The 15,255-nt window shown below is 37.2% G+C and overlaps 1 protein-coding gene across 6 annotated transcripts in view; it reads left to right on the top strand.

Moving 5' to 3' along the window:
• svild (supervillin d) overlaps positions 1-15,255 on the top strand; it is a 168,725-nt gene that overhangs the window by 23,960 nt on the left and 129,510 nt on the right. The window contains exon 1 of one of the 6 annotated variants that reach the window (XM_067368973.1): positions 7,647-8,876. The exons of the other annotated variants lie outside the window; for them this stretch is intronic. The gene's annotated coding sequence lies outside the window, so the exon portion shown is untranslated. Of the gene's footprint in view, positions 1-7,646; positions 8,877-15,255 lie in introns of those variants that run through there. 6 annotated transcript variants of the gene reach the window in all.

Here is a 15,255-nt window from a genome sequence, read left to right as displayed (position 1 = left end):
ACTTTTTAATACTTATACTTTATTTAATTACTTGTATAGAATGTTAGTAGAATATATGTAATGCTAGTAGTATTAATGTAATAACTTATAACTTTATAACTAAACTCGGCCTCATGTGGCATTAAAGTCGTTGAGCTTGAACAGACCACGGAGAAGTCTTCTGTCTGATTGTAAGTATTTTTAAAATGCTTATAATTAAGTCAGATTTGACTTTCTTACCTAACCTGAGAATAATAAAAATAAGGTAAAGGTGCTTAGAGACGCATCGTAAAACAATATATACCTCAGGTTTTGTGCCAAAGCTATTTGTACAGTCAGTTGCAAAGCTCTTTTCCGTTTTGGTTGTGTTTTGTGTGTTTTTCGTGACATTCGCGCTGAAAACCAATGCAGCTGCTCAGTCTTTTGCCACTCAGTGGGCGTGACCGCAGTCATAACGGTCGACGGTGACGTTACGTGCATACCCTCTATTACTAAAGTTACAGGCAGGTGAGTGTTTTGAGGGTTTGAGCTAAACTCTGCAGTACAATGACCCGCCAGGAACAACACCCCCCCCCCCCCCCCCCCCCACCCCCTGCATTAGAGGGTTGCAAAATTTAGTAGAGATACTGTTGACTACCTACACATTATAACACAAGTACACAAGCCAGGCAACTTACACTCATTGGTGGGCTTGTATTGCTGACTGTGGCACCAGATGTCAGCGCCACGAGATGGGAGGATAAAGGCCAGGACGAGAGATGGTCAGTGTAGCCCCATATCATCGGTTGTCAGCGGGACGGGAGGATGAAAGTTGAGGTGGGAGATAGTCGGTTCAGCCCTATTCACCAATAACAGCGGATTATCAGTGAGTCCCAGTTGCCTCTGATGAAAGTTTGTGAAACTATCTGGTGTAAAATTAACACTCCAGAGGCCTGTGTTGGTGGTGATTGTCAGCTCTCTATTAAGATGGCTCTTCACAAAATTAATCCAACTCTTCTTCATATCATCGTTTTTAGGAAATTAAAATAAGGAGACCGAGTTGTTTTGTATAATATCGCAACCAGGTAATATGCATTTGTGTGATGAAGGCACAACGCTGTATAACTAACGGTAGTGACAGCAACTCACGGGTGAGCCACTGATGCTAATACAGTGTAGTATTCTCGTGTTAGTGCCGGGGCCATGCTAGCTGGCTCCAGTGCGTCATCGAGCTACCGTTTTAGACCTGCCCAAAAAATCCTGAACACAGAATTGGTAAACAACTGTTTAATGGTCTAACTACACAATTCAGTACATAGTACAGTCTTTGTAAAGTGTTTCAGCAATACATTTGTAACATTTATAATGTGTTTAGAAACAATTCTCAGAATTGACTTTACATAGACTTTAACAAAACTTGGCTTAGTCCAAATGTCATGGACTTCAAAGGCCACGCCTTCAAAGACCATGTCCTTCAAAGGAGGCAGCCTCTGAATTGGGACACAGCTTTTGTAATGGACTCTTTTCACATTTACGAGATTCTCAGAAGTGAAAGTTGTCATTGCTGGGTAAACTTCTATAGCGGTGAACGGGAGATGACAGAAAATATAATTTTTGTATTTCCATTTGCTCCAATAGAAAAGAAAAAAAACAAATCTGTGATAGACTTTCCACGACTTTCCAAAAGAGGGAAAAATATAGAGAGATTGATTACATTGTTCAGAAGAGAGAGAGATTTGCTGTCACTCCCTCAGCGGTTGTGTTACAAACACCCACATTAATTCACACACCAGCATTAATTCATTTTTTGTCATTTACAGACAAGGTAATATAATAATAAGTTTTATTTATAGTGCCTTTCCAGAGCTCAAGGTCACTTTACATTACAGTTGCAGTTGCACTTGGAAGCAATAAACAGAAATGACAATCAACAGCAAAGTGACAAATTAGAATATAACACAATATATAAGGTGGTGTAGTTACATTGTACATACTCAAATATGGAGTAATATTAATTAACTACAGTACAGTCCAAAAGTTTGGAACCACTAAGATTTTAAATGTTTTTAAAAGTTTTGTCTGCTCACCAAGGCTACATTTAATTAATTAAAAATACAGTAAAAAACAGTAATATTGTTTTCTAACTGTTTTCTATTTGAATATATTTCACAAAGTAATTTATTCCTGTGATGGCAAAGCTGAATTTTCAGCATCATTACTCCAGTCTTCAGTGTCACATGATCCTTCAGAAATCATTCTAATAAGCTGATTTGCTGCTCAATAAACATTTATGATTATTTTCAATGTTGAAAACAGTTGCGTACTTTTTTTTTTCAGGATTCCTTGATGAATAGAAAGTTCAAAAGAACAGAATTTTTTTTATTTTTTTTTAAAGAAATTAATACTTTTATTCAGCAAGGATGCATTAAATCAATCAAAAGTGGCAGTAAAGACATTTATAATGTTACAAAAGATTAGATTTCAGATAAACACTGTTCTTTTGAACTTTCTATTCATCAAATAATCCTGAAAAAAAAAAAATATATTGTACCCAAATATTTTGTACAATTGTACACATTAAATGTTTATTGAGCAGCAGATCAGCATATTAGAATGATTTCTGAAGGATCATGACACTGAAGACTGGAGTAATGATGCTGAAAATTCAGCTTTGCCATCACAGGAATAAATTACTTTGTGAAATATATTCAAATAGAAAACAGTTATTTTAAATTGTAATAATATTTCACAATATTACTGTTTTTACTGTATTTTTAATTAAATAAATGTAGCCTTGGTGAGCAGACGAAACTTCTTTTTAAAAACATTAAAAATCTTAGTGGTTCCAAACTTTTGGACTGTACTGTACATGTATTTACTATAGAGTTAGGGTTTGTTTTAGGGTTAGTTACTTGTAATTATGCATAATTTACAGTTATTACTATAAAAAAGTACATGTAGTAATGTGTAACAACGTCACCTTTAAATAAAGTGTTAAGTTTTTTAAATGAAAATATGAAAGACTACTAGATTTGTGATGTTGATAACTGTGGAATTGATAGTCTGTGAAAAGGGTCTATTGTGCACTGTTTGACTGACAATGCACGAGTACTAAATTGTTCTTTCGCGTATTCTCATGCTTAAATGGCCTGAACGCTATTCTTAGTGAGTATCCTGATAAACAAAGTTGGTTATATTTTAAGTGAATGTAAATGATTGGGAAAGAATGAATGTGCGTTGGTATATTAGGTCCGTAGATTAGGTCATAAAGTGACAGCATGCCTGCTGCTGTCTGTGTCCGTAATGTTAATCAAAACAACAAAATAAAAATGGACTTGATTGAATAACTTTTGTAGCCTTAATAAGGATTAATCTACACTGCGTTCCAAATTACACTGCGTTCCACTAATATTGTGTGAAACTGAATGGCGATTATTGAATTATCATAAGATTTGTGAGTGATTTAGAGCACAGCAGAACTCGTTCAGATAAAGGCTTATTAATGAAAGTTCCTAAAAAAAAAATGTATTGTATTAAAAGGGCAGCTATAAAAAAAAAAGCCAGTGTTGAGCAGCAAACCGGTATTTGAAGCTGCTGGTGTCTCTGGAGTCTTGAGAACCTCACCATGCAGGCTGGCAGTTGTGCATAAAAATGCATTTTAGACACCACAAACCAAACCTAACTGTCACGATCACCGTCAGTTCCTGTCACTTCCTGGACTACATTCCCCATAATCCTCTCTGCCAATCACCTGCACTCACTCCACCAATCACTACACTAATCACCACACCCAGCTGCCATGCATTACCTGGACTATAAAAGACTCACACACTCATCACCTGATCGCAAAGTCTTGTTTTCACTTGTGTTACATTTCTGAGCGTTTCCCTGTATCCTGTCTGCCTATCTGTTCTTGATCCTGCCTGGTTACTTGTTTATGATTCCTTGCTGCATACCTCTGGACTGTTTATTGTTTCCTGGACTGTGAATGATATCTGCCTGCCTCGATCTACTGCCTGTACCCTGACTACGATTCTGCCTAGCTCTTGCTGTTCCTGTTTGCCCCTGCTTAGACCCTGCCTGTACGACCACGCTTACTTTTGTAATAAAGCTTGCAGATGGATCTCTTCCTGAATCTCCCTTTGTTTCACTAACAAAGAGAAACATTTACAGTGGGTGTAGAAATACAAACTACAAACTACAAAAAATGTTTTTTGCAGCATGGGATAGTGCATAGTGCATTGTACTATGCACTATCCTCCTTTTTATACCATAGCTGAAAATGGACAGTTATGAACTTCACATATCTTGCAAAAGTCATTTTAATACCCTCCATCTCACTTCCCAATATTCCAGCCCAAATCATCACCCACCAGCTCCTAGCTGACATCGCAGTCTTATTGGAACATGGTGGCCATTCACCAACCATCCAGGAATCCATCCATTTAGACCATCCAGTAGTAGTACGGCATTATTCAGTTATTCAGTGAATAAAACTATTTAAAAATTAGTCTTCATGTATTTCTAAACCCACTGTAAATGTTTCTCTTTGTGAGGTTTGGTTTGGAGTGGCTAAAATGCATCTTTACGCACAACTGCCAGCCTGTATGGAGAGCATCCTGAGACTCCAGAGACACCAGCAGCTTCAAATACCTGTTTGCTGCTCAACACAGGCTTTTTTATAGCTGCCCTTTTAATACAATAAATTTTTTTTGACAGGAACTTTCATTAATAAGCCTTTATCTGACTGAGTTCTGCTGTGCTCTAAATCACTCACAAATCGTCTCGGTTACGTATGTAACCCTCGTTCCCTGAAGGAGGGAACGGAGACGTACGTCAGTAGTGACCGACGAATTGGGATATCGCTAGAGAGCCCCTATCAGCTTCGAGGGAACCAAAACAAGCCAATGGAATTGGCGTGCGATATTTGCATAATGCGCACCTCCCCTAACAGGTGGATATAAAAAGGGGGGCAGATGCAATCGCACTCTGTTTTTCGCTGAGGAGACAACCGGTGTCGGCACTGCAGCGAGGGTACAGAAACTGTGGCGACGGGACGTACGTCTCCGTTCCCTCCTTCAGGGAACGAGGGTTACATACGTAACCGGGACGTACGTCTCCGTTCCCTCCTTCAGGGAACGAGGGTTACATACGTAACCGGGACGTTCCCTTTCAGTCGGTCACGTTCGACGTACGTCAGTAGTGACCGACGAATTGGGATCCCAACTAAAACGCCACAGTTACGAAACCCCTTCCAGTGCCCAGCGCAGGCTCTAGCCGCCCGTCGCACCAAGGGGACGGAGAAGGGGGCGAGTTTACGCCGGGAAGTCTACTGCTGTTCCGATATACCCACTAAGTAAACTAGACTACACTGGGGAAGCGAACCCGTAAGGAACGCTGCGGAAACCACTACCTACCCAGAGGGGAAGGAATTTACATGGAAAACATTTGGACTGGCCCGCAGGGCAGAACGCATATGAGTCCCTGGGATGGCTCCACCTGAGTAGGGGGAGACTCATCTGACAGGAGAAAGCAGAAGCTCTGCTTAGGGAAAGACACGGGCTCACCGTAGGGAGTAACCGTGGACAATACACATATGGAATCACTCACATAGAGGGATTGCAACATATGGAACCCAACCAACAGACAACATCGAAGATGGATGTTGGTCTGGCATCAGACACTCCGCAATGCCCGAGCCGAAGGTGGAGGTGGAGGAACTCGACAGGGTTCACCGAACGGGGAACACGACTGGAGTCAACAGATGCACATATCCGGCCCAGGGGGCGGGAGTGGCATTGCAAGCCGACACGAGCACAGGTTCAACGCGTCTACCGGCTGGTGGAAGCGAGTACACGGGAAGAACCAGCTTACACGTAAGCTAAAAACCCTAGCAAACGTGTTGGGTGTCGCCCAGCCCATCTGTCAGCGAGGCGCCATGAGCCAGCGCCCAGGAAGAGGCCACTCCTCAGGTGGAGTGGGCTCTCAACCCGAACGGGCAAGGCACGCCCTCGATAGGCTCCGATGCGAAATACAGAGTGCGATTGCATCTGCCCCCCTTTTTATATCCACCTGTTAGGGGAGGTGCGCATTATGCAAATATCGCACGCCAGTTCCATTGGCTTGTTTTAGTTCTCTCGAAGCTGATAGGGGCTCTCTAGCCATATCCCAATTCGTCGGTCACTACTGACGTACGTCGAACGTGACCGACTGAAAGGGAACTTATGATAATTCGATAATCTCCATTCAGTTTCACACAATATTAGTTGTTTTCATGCCTTTTGCACAACATTGCACCATTTCATGCTTTTCATCTTCAGAAAGATCTTTCTTCCTCCCCATATTACATGAGAACTGTGACTTGCTTAATAATGTGGAACAACCTTTAAGTAGGGTTTCCATAGATCTGGCAAATTATTTTGTCTGAGGTTGATACCAGTTATCTAAAAAGACATGGATAAATAAACAAACAAACATTTTCTTAGAAAAACTAAAATCTGAATGTTAATTGTACAGAAATCTTACTGATTTGTCTCTTGCATAATAATTTGGAACGCAGTGTATATTTAATTTATACAGTGAAAACTATTCTGTTATTTTGCATTTGATTAGTCAATTTCTGTAGTATTTCTAACCTGAAAACTTCTGTTAGAAAACCCTTAAAAATGTAACAAATTTCATTTGTCTTTGTTTTGTTGTATTTATTTCTGCTGTTGCCTGTAATTTGTTTACTTATTTTACTACTGGCCATTTACTCGCCTTTAAAGGTGCCCAAGAACGTTCTTTCACAAGATGTAATATAAGTCTAAGGTGTCTCCTGAATGTGTCTGTGAAGTTTCAGCTCAAAATACCCCATAGATTTTTTTAAATTAATTTTTTTAACTGCCTATTTTGGGGCATCATTAACAATGCACTGATTTACACTGGGAGCCGCCCCCTTAAATCGCGTGCTCCCTGCCACACCAGCTGTCGACTATATTACAGCACATTTACAAAGTTCACACAGCTAATATAACCCTTAAATGGATCTTTACAAGATGTTCGTCATGCATGCTGCATGCATGCTTCGAATTATGTGAGTAAAGTATTTATTTGGATGTTAATGTTTTATTCTGAGTGAATTTGAGGCTGTCCTCCATGGCTAACGGCTAATGCTACACTGTTGGAGAGATTTATAAAGAATGAATTTGTGTTTATGCATTATACAGACTGCAAGTGTTTAAAAAATTAAAATAGCAAGGACTCTTATCTCCGTGAATACAGTAAGAAACGATTGTAACTTTAACCTCATTTCACAGTACATTACCAACATGCTAACGAAACTTTTAGAAAGACAATTTACAAATATCACTAAAAATATCATGATATCATGGATTGTCAGTTATTATTGCTCCATCTGCCATTTTTCGTTGTTGTTCTTGCTTACCTAGTCTGATGATTCGGCTGTGTGCAGCTCCAGACGTTAACTGGCTGCCCTTGTCTAATGCCTTTTATAATGTTGGGAACATCATGGGCTGGCATTATGCAAATATTGGGGCGTACACCCCGACTGTTACATATCAGTCGGTGTTATGTTGAGATTCGCCTGTTCTTCGGAGGTCGTTTAAACAAATGAGATTTATATAAGAAGGAGGAAACAATGGGGTTTGAGACTCACTGTATGTCTTTTCCATGTACTGAATTCTTGTTATTTAACTATGCCAAGGTAAATTCAATTTTTGAATCAAGGGCACCTTTAATAATGCTTGAACTTTTTTATTATATAGTTAGTCTTAGAGTTTTTGCTGTAGAAATTTTAAAGTCTGACAACAGTTGAGTCAGTAAAGTCTGACAAGCAGCATGAAGGGCTGACTTTCGAGATGAAAATTCTCAAAAATCATTTATTGCGAAAGTAACTAGTTGTTGTGTGACTAATTTGCTATCCTGCCCATCTCTGATGTTAAAGGTGGCTGTTAAAGGAGACATGTTGAGTGTTGAGAGATTCACAGCCAGTGAACATCAAGGTCATGCTGATAAAACTGTGATTATGAAATGCAGGATATGCTGTAATGTTTGTACTGTAATTTGTTTGTGAAACAAATGCACTTCCCTATCACAGTGCTTTAAATTCACCGTTAATATGAGAAGTCACCAAGGTTTCAATGATTTGTAGGTGATAGAGCTGTAACATGCAGCCCAGATGGTTTTGTTCCCGTGTACTTTAAATAATCATCCATCTTCTGATGTCATAATGCCAAGTAGTTTATAGCTGTATACAAATCTAGACCCATGTTTTTCAAATGCATCTGTGCTTTTGTCACGTTGTGTTGTGTTGTGTTTTTGCAATACTTACATGTGTTTGGGCATCTACATTTAAGCTAAATGATATTTTTACAGAAGTTTCCGGCTGTGTTGACAAAGTATCATGTGGAAAGACGTGCAGCCAACTAAATCCCCGATATTGTTTACTTGTGCATAATGTTGTGATTTTGATCACATAAGGTACCAAAATAGTTATGGACTCAGATATTTCTTAGTGCGTGTGAGTGTCAAATGACCTGTTTGTCTGTTCACTACAAAAATTACCAAATTACACAGGCCAGTACCACAGTTGCTAAGCTTCCTTATGGAATTCTTATTTCAGGAATATATAAGTTTTACATCTCCCTCTTTTTCTCCCAGTAGTCTGTCTTCCAGAGGGTCTTGGGACACCCCATTACTGTGAAAATAAAAAAAAAAGTATTTAATTGTCCACTGCTTCTTCATATACAATTTCCTATTCTCTCTCTATCTACATCTCTCAGACTTTTTCCGAAGAGTCTCCAGTTTTCAGGCTTGGAAAAAAAAAAAAAAAAATCTTTGCTGAGTGAGCTGGGAAAACCATCTGTAAAACAAATGAGCTGGAATGCCACGATGAATCAGTCCGGCATCAGGCTGAGGTGAAACCACACCTAACACATACAGCTCTGTGTAATATCGGTGCCATATTAAAACAAGGCCTGTTATCTTTCTCCCTACTCTTGTTGCTTGTCACAATTCATTACAGCGTCTCTGTGTGCTTATCCAATGAAAAATAATCTGACAGGGATATGTTTGTGATCGCTCAGTGAAATGAACAGGAACACAGAGGCAATATGTCCTAATGAGGTGAAACCCACATTGACTTAAGTATTTATTTTTTTTTTCATGCCTGACTTGTCAGAGATTGTAGCGAACAGGACAGTACCCTACAAGGACAGGAAAGTCAGCCAGTGTCTTCCTCTGTAGTATGTTATCGCAGCGTCTCAGAGTGGATGTAAATGTGGCTTATACCTAGTTTGAGGGGAAAATGTGTCTTGTTAAACCTCTCTGTAGTTTTACTGTTCAGTTTAGGAAATTTTTTTTTTTCAATAATCATCATGACTTTTAGAGACTAGATTGGCACCGGTATGTGTGAAAATGATGGAGGAAAGTGAAGACAAAAGACTGATCACCAGGCTCTGTTTAGAAAAGCAGTGCAGTTTCATTCTGTCTATGTTGACATGATGGCATAATGGAAAATGCTTAATCACACTAGGACCTTACCTTTGAGAAATGTAATGGAAAATACTCCTCAAACTATATTTTTAAATGTTCTGAGAAAGTATAAGTATATTAATCTGGCCATGTGAGACTATAGTTTGAATTAATTTAGTTTTCTTTGCATGACACAGTGAGAATACAGTATACAGAATGTTTTTTTTTTTTTTTCGGCCTTATCATGAACATTATATAAGCATTCATTTCATGTGGTATTGTAGTTGACCTCATTGAAACATTACACTTTTTTCACCTTTAAGTGATTATTGACAGATTGCGTGTGCAAGTTACATAAGCTCTATCACAAAGTGTGTGTTTAATGAGTCATATTTCCTCCAAACCCATCAAATGGCTGCTGTTGGTGTGTATTGCAGCTTTCTCAATCTGATCGGTGTAAGGTGCTGGTGCCGTTTTTGCTGTGGACTGTTTCATGCCTAAGAAGTTAGTTGTCAGATAATGTTATTGGATTACACACTGACGATGCACACTGTGCCTCATCTCTACGCGGCCTGTCACCTGACCCACAGTGATTAAAAACATTTTCACACTCACCAAACAGCCATACTCTCACTATTTAAAAAACAATTTTACAGAGCATGCGGGATTTCTGTGTCATACGGGGTGTGTCTTAAAAGAACTTGTGCGCTGAATGGTACACTGTAAACCCGGATAAGTAGAATCTACTTAAAAAAACCGAGGTAACTCGTTGCCTTACAATTTTTAAGTAATGAAGCATTAGTTGAATAAGTGAAGTGGACTACGTTCAATGTACTTAAGCCCATAATGGAATGGAATAGAACATTTAAGTTGAATTTACTTAAAAAAAAATTGAGGAAACTGGTTGCCCTAAAAAATTAAGTAATGTGAACTTAATAATTTGAGTTTGTTTAATTTAAAATGTTTTGTAGTATTAATTACTTTGTAGTTATTACACCTAGTATATTTAAGTTCAATGTACTGTACTAAGCAAGTTAACTTGCCACCAATCAAAATTCATCCATGGCTCCCATCATGCATTGCTGCATGAATAAATTATCAGCTGAATTGTCTCAGTAATTTTCTTTATTCTAACTATTTAAATTTTGGAATGAGAAAAATGTAGGCCAGGATTTGATTTCGTACTTCTGGAATTAATTGGATTGTAGGAAGTAGTGTTGCTAATTAAATGGAGGCAGATCTAAATTCCTGTTTGCAGTCAGTTGTGGATGATATTTAGCCCCACCCTCCGCCAAGACATTCATCATGAAAAGAACAGACATCGTTTCGAGGGGGAGGGGAGGTTAACGTTTTTGATTAAAGATTTTGAGGGCATATGATTTTTTACCCCCTTAGCCATTCCTAAGGTTTCTTTTGAATGGTATTTGTTCCACAGGTGGTAAAGTGGAACACTAACAGGTTAAAAAAAATAATAATATGCACAAATAAATAATTTATAATAAGCACTGCAACATTCTGTTAAAAAAAACAAAAAAACAAAAAAAAAAGTATTGTCAATTTTAATTTTATGGCAACAGCATGGTATTGACACCAGCCATTACATTTAAGAGAAAAAAGTTTTGCTTGAGCAGTAAATATTCAGCGCAATGAATTCCACCCACAGGATTAAAGGATTAGTTCACTTCAGAATTAAAATTTCCTGAACATTTACTCACCCCCATGTCATCCAAGATGTTCATGTCTGTCTTTCTTCAGTCGAAAAGAAAGGACGGTTTTGAGGAAAACATTCCAGGGTTTTTCTCCATATAGTGGACTACAGTGGGGTTCACCGGGTGGAAGGTCCAAATTGCAGTTTCAGTGCAGCTTCAAAGGGCTCTACACAATCCCATACGAGGAATAAGGGTCTTATCTAGCAAAAATTATTATAGTTATTTAAAAAAAAAAAAATCAAAAAAATATATAATTTTTAACCACAAATGCTTGTCTTGCACTGCTCTGCGAGCCCCCACGCATTATGTTAAAAAGGTAATGTGTGACATAGGCGAAAGTACCTAGGTAGGGCGAAAAAGTCTAATCTAATTTTCTCCTCCAACTTCAAAATCGTCCGATATGAATATCTCTTTTTGTAAAGGGCATTTGGCTTAATCTTTGCACGTTTGCTTTGTAGACACTGGCTCTGTTCTCGTCACGCTTGACCTTTGTAATGTGATTGTCATGCGTGGTGGATCGCAGAGCTAGTGCAAGACAAGCATTTGTGGTTAAAAGTATATAAATTTTTTTTTACCTATCGTTTTGCTAGACAAGACCTTTTATTCCTCGTCTGGGATCATGTAGAGTGCTTTTAATCTGCAATGAAACTGCAATTTGGATCTTCCCCACTAAATTCCACTATATGGAGAAAAATCCTGGAATGTTTTCCTCAAAAACCTTAATTTCTTTTCGACTGAAGAAAGACATAAACTTCTTGGATGACATGGGGGTGAGTAAATTATCAGGAAATTTTAATTCATAAGTGAACTACTCCTTTAAGCTTTGAAAATAATAATAATCTGTCAGTATGAAAACTGACACTACTTTGCCTTTCCTGTGTCTGCTAATCATGGTGATTTTATCATTCACATACAACCATATAAAGCCTGTGTGGTTCTTCAACTGTTTAGGCAAATATTTGGATGCCTTCATACACATAACAATGTCTCTGTATGTCAGCTAGTGCTCAATATGGTGCTCATTTTTTTTTTTAAGCAAATAAACACCCAGCGAAGCAGGTCAGTCAGTGGATTTAGCCTCATGTCAGATTAGCCCAGACGTACACTAATATCAGGATCACAGATAACAGGAATGTGTTTGAGCCTTGGAGTTAAGTTAATCTTCAGTGGTACAGGATTACATTTAAAGACCCCCTGTGGTGACTTTGTGTCGACTTTTATTCAAATGGATTATATATATGGGGTGGGCGTTATGACCATTTTACGATGATAACATTTTATATTGATATATATCACTATATAGTTATTTTATCTAATTTTTGTTATTAAAAATATATAAAAAAAAACAAATTGCAAACAATAGTACAAATACAATGTAACAAAAATATGAATTAAATAATGAATGAGTTATTGTTTTCAGGTACAATAGGTTTATTTAACATGTAGTTAGAATTAGTACAGAAATGTAATAATCAAATGTAAAAAGTCTTCACTCTATGAATTAAATAAAAATTTATTCTTATTAAAGCTAAAAAAAGTTATTCAGTCAGGAGTAGTGAGTTAATTTCTCTTTTTTTTGGATTTACATTAATAACAGAGAGCAGCAGGTATATTAGGCTGCTGTCACTTAGACAAAACACACAATAATTGACAATTGCATATGGGTTCGACCATTCAAGCACAATAAGATGTGAATAAGAACTGAATTCACGATTGCATGCTTACGGCTTACGCTGTGTGTCAGTCAGCACACCACATTGAGTTCTGTTTCACTGCTTTCTATGCTCAGGTTTTTTTTTTATTTTTAACATCGAGCATCTCAGCTTTTTGTGCGCGCACTTTGGCAGTGTCAGCACAAGCACCGCACCATGTTTCCTTTCAGGATATATTATTGTGATTTTTTTTTTTTTTTTTTTTTTTTTTTTTTTTTTTTTTTTATCTCTTTAACATCAAGCATGTCCCGCCCTTTATATTCTCATTCATGCATTTAAGTGCCAATAGTGCATGTACAATACACGTATATAATTACAAATATACACTATATAGCAAAATCTCTAACGACAGACATTTTATACCATAGTTATGATATATATCATCATACCACCCAGCCCTAATATAGCCTAGAAAGTGTGCAAAGACCACTCCCTTTACAATTACTAAAAAGCTGTCTTTCATCTCAATTTGAGATCTCTTCCTTTTCTTCTTTTGAATCAGTTTCTGGTCAAACATATATTGCTGAATTAAATTAATATTTCCACTTGCCATTGTGTAGTGTTTACTATAGTTGACCGAGTGGATCAGGTAGTCCGAGCTGTTGTGATTAAGTGAAGGAGGGGACCAATTTGCATATTCATGGTTCCACATGTACTAAATTAAGAAAGGGTGCAGAATAGCGTTCAAGCCATTTTAAGGCATAAGGAAATTTTCACAGGGGGAAAAAAAAGTTTAAATATGTCATTGTGATTATCAAAGATTTTTAGGTTTTAAGGGTTAAAAGTAGTTTTAAGGGTTAAAAGTATTGACTGTAGGGGGACTATAAAATCATGTTTGCACCAGTCAGAGCCATAGCCTTGTGGGCCTGGCTCCAACCAATTTTTGTTTCTGCTAATGGGTGCCCATACTCCATAATCCTGGTATAACTGAGCAGACCAGGGTGACATACACATATGCAACAAATGTTATCAATCAATCAAACATGAGTCTTAATCGATTTTTTGATTTGTTATGGAGAACATATAACGACATTTAGCTGAACGGCTCTTTGGGCAACCTGAGTTTGAGTCCCAGCTTTTGACCCTTTTCTGATCTTGTGCCCCTCTCTCCTCCCCTATCACTTCCTGTCTCTCCTTGATTGTCCTATCCAATAAACGCAAAAATGCCCAAAAACATAACTTCTGATTATAAATCACTCTGATTTTACTTTAATTGTACATGATGCCCAAAAAATCTAATGTAATGCCAAACTTAGTCCTTATAGTTTCATAGTTAATGACAGACTGCAAGATCATTTTTGTTTTCTTTTGTTAAATATTTTTGATCATTTTATTTCTGTGGACACAGAATGCAGAATAATGCTTAGTTGTGTGTATAGACCACCAGGAACAAATGTAACTACCTTTAATGATAAAATGTCAGAACTGGTCAATATAATGGGCACAAATAAAGTGAAAATAGTATTTAGTCAATCCACTTGGACTTAAAACAACTACAGAGTTCATTAATTCAATGTACAGTAATTGTTTATGCCCAGTCATCAATAAGCCAAGCCGAATAACAACAGACAGTGCGACACTAATAGATAATATTTTTACAAATAGAATTGAGGAAACCATTTTGGGGGGTCTGTTTATTTGTGATATAAGTGATCACCTGCCTGTATTCGCAGTGTTTAAAAATGTATTTAGGAAAAGAATACAGACACAGACCCAATATAAATTAATAAGATGCTGCACCGTAGAAAATATAGAAGCATTTAAAAAGGATCTCTGGATCCAAGCATGGAGTGAAATTTACTCGACAACAGATGTCAATGTAGCATATGATGTCTTCCTGCATAGATATATTGAGTTGTATAATATTAACTGTCCCATGCAAAAAGTCAGGGTAAAGGAAAATTATAAGACAAAGCCATGGATTACTAAAGGAATAGAAAATGCGTGTAAAAAGAAAAATATATTATATAAACAATTTATAAAAAATAGGACAAAAGAGACAGAAAATAAATATAAGAAATACAAAAATAAATTAGTTAGTATAATCAGAAATAGTAAAAAGGAATATTATCATAAGTTATTAGATCAATCAAGACAAAATATGTTAAAGATATGGAAAGTGTTAAACAATTTAATTAAAAATACAAATGTCAAACAAGATTGTCCAAGTTATTTCAAAAGGGATGACATTTTTTTTTCAGAAATTCAAAAGATATAGCGAATGAATTCAATGAATACTTTGCTAATGTGGGTAATAAAATAGCAAATGATATAAAAGAGTCAAATTACAAGATTAATGGAGTTTATACAAATATGTTTTCAATGTTTGTATCAGAAGTGAATAAAAAAGAAATTCTGCAAATTGTGAATGGTTTTAGAAATAAAAGGTCAAAAGATTGGAC

This window comes from Chanodichthys erythropterus, chromosome 19 (genome assembly GCF_024489055.1).
Source record: "Chanodichthys erythropterus isolate Z2021 chromosome 19, ASM2448905v1, whole genome shotgun sequence".
NCBI lineage: Eukaryota > Metazoa > Chordata > Actinopteri > Cypriniformes > Xenocyprididae > Chanodichthys > Chanodichthys erythropterus.
This window is presented reverse-complemented; position numbering and strand designations above follow the sequence as displayed.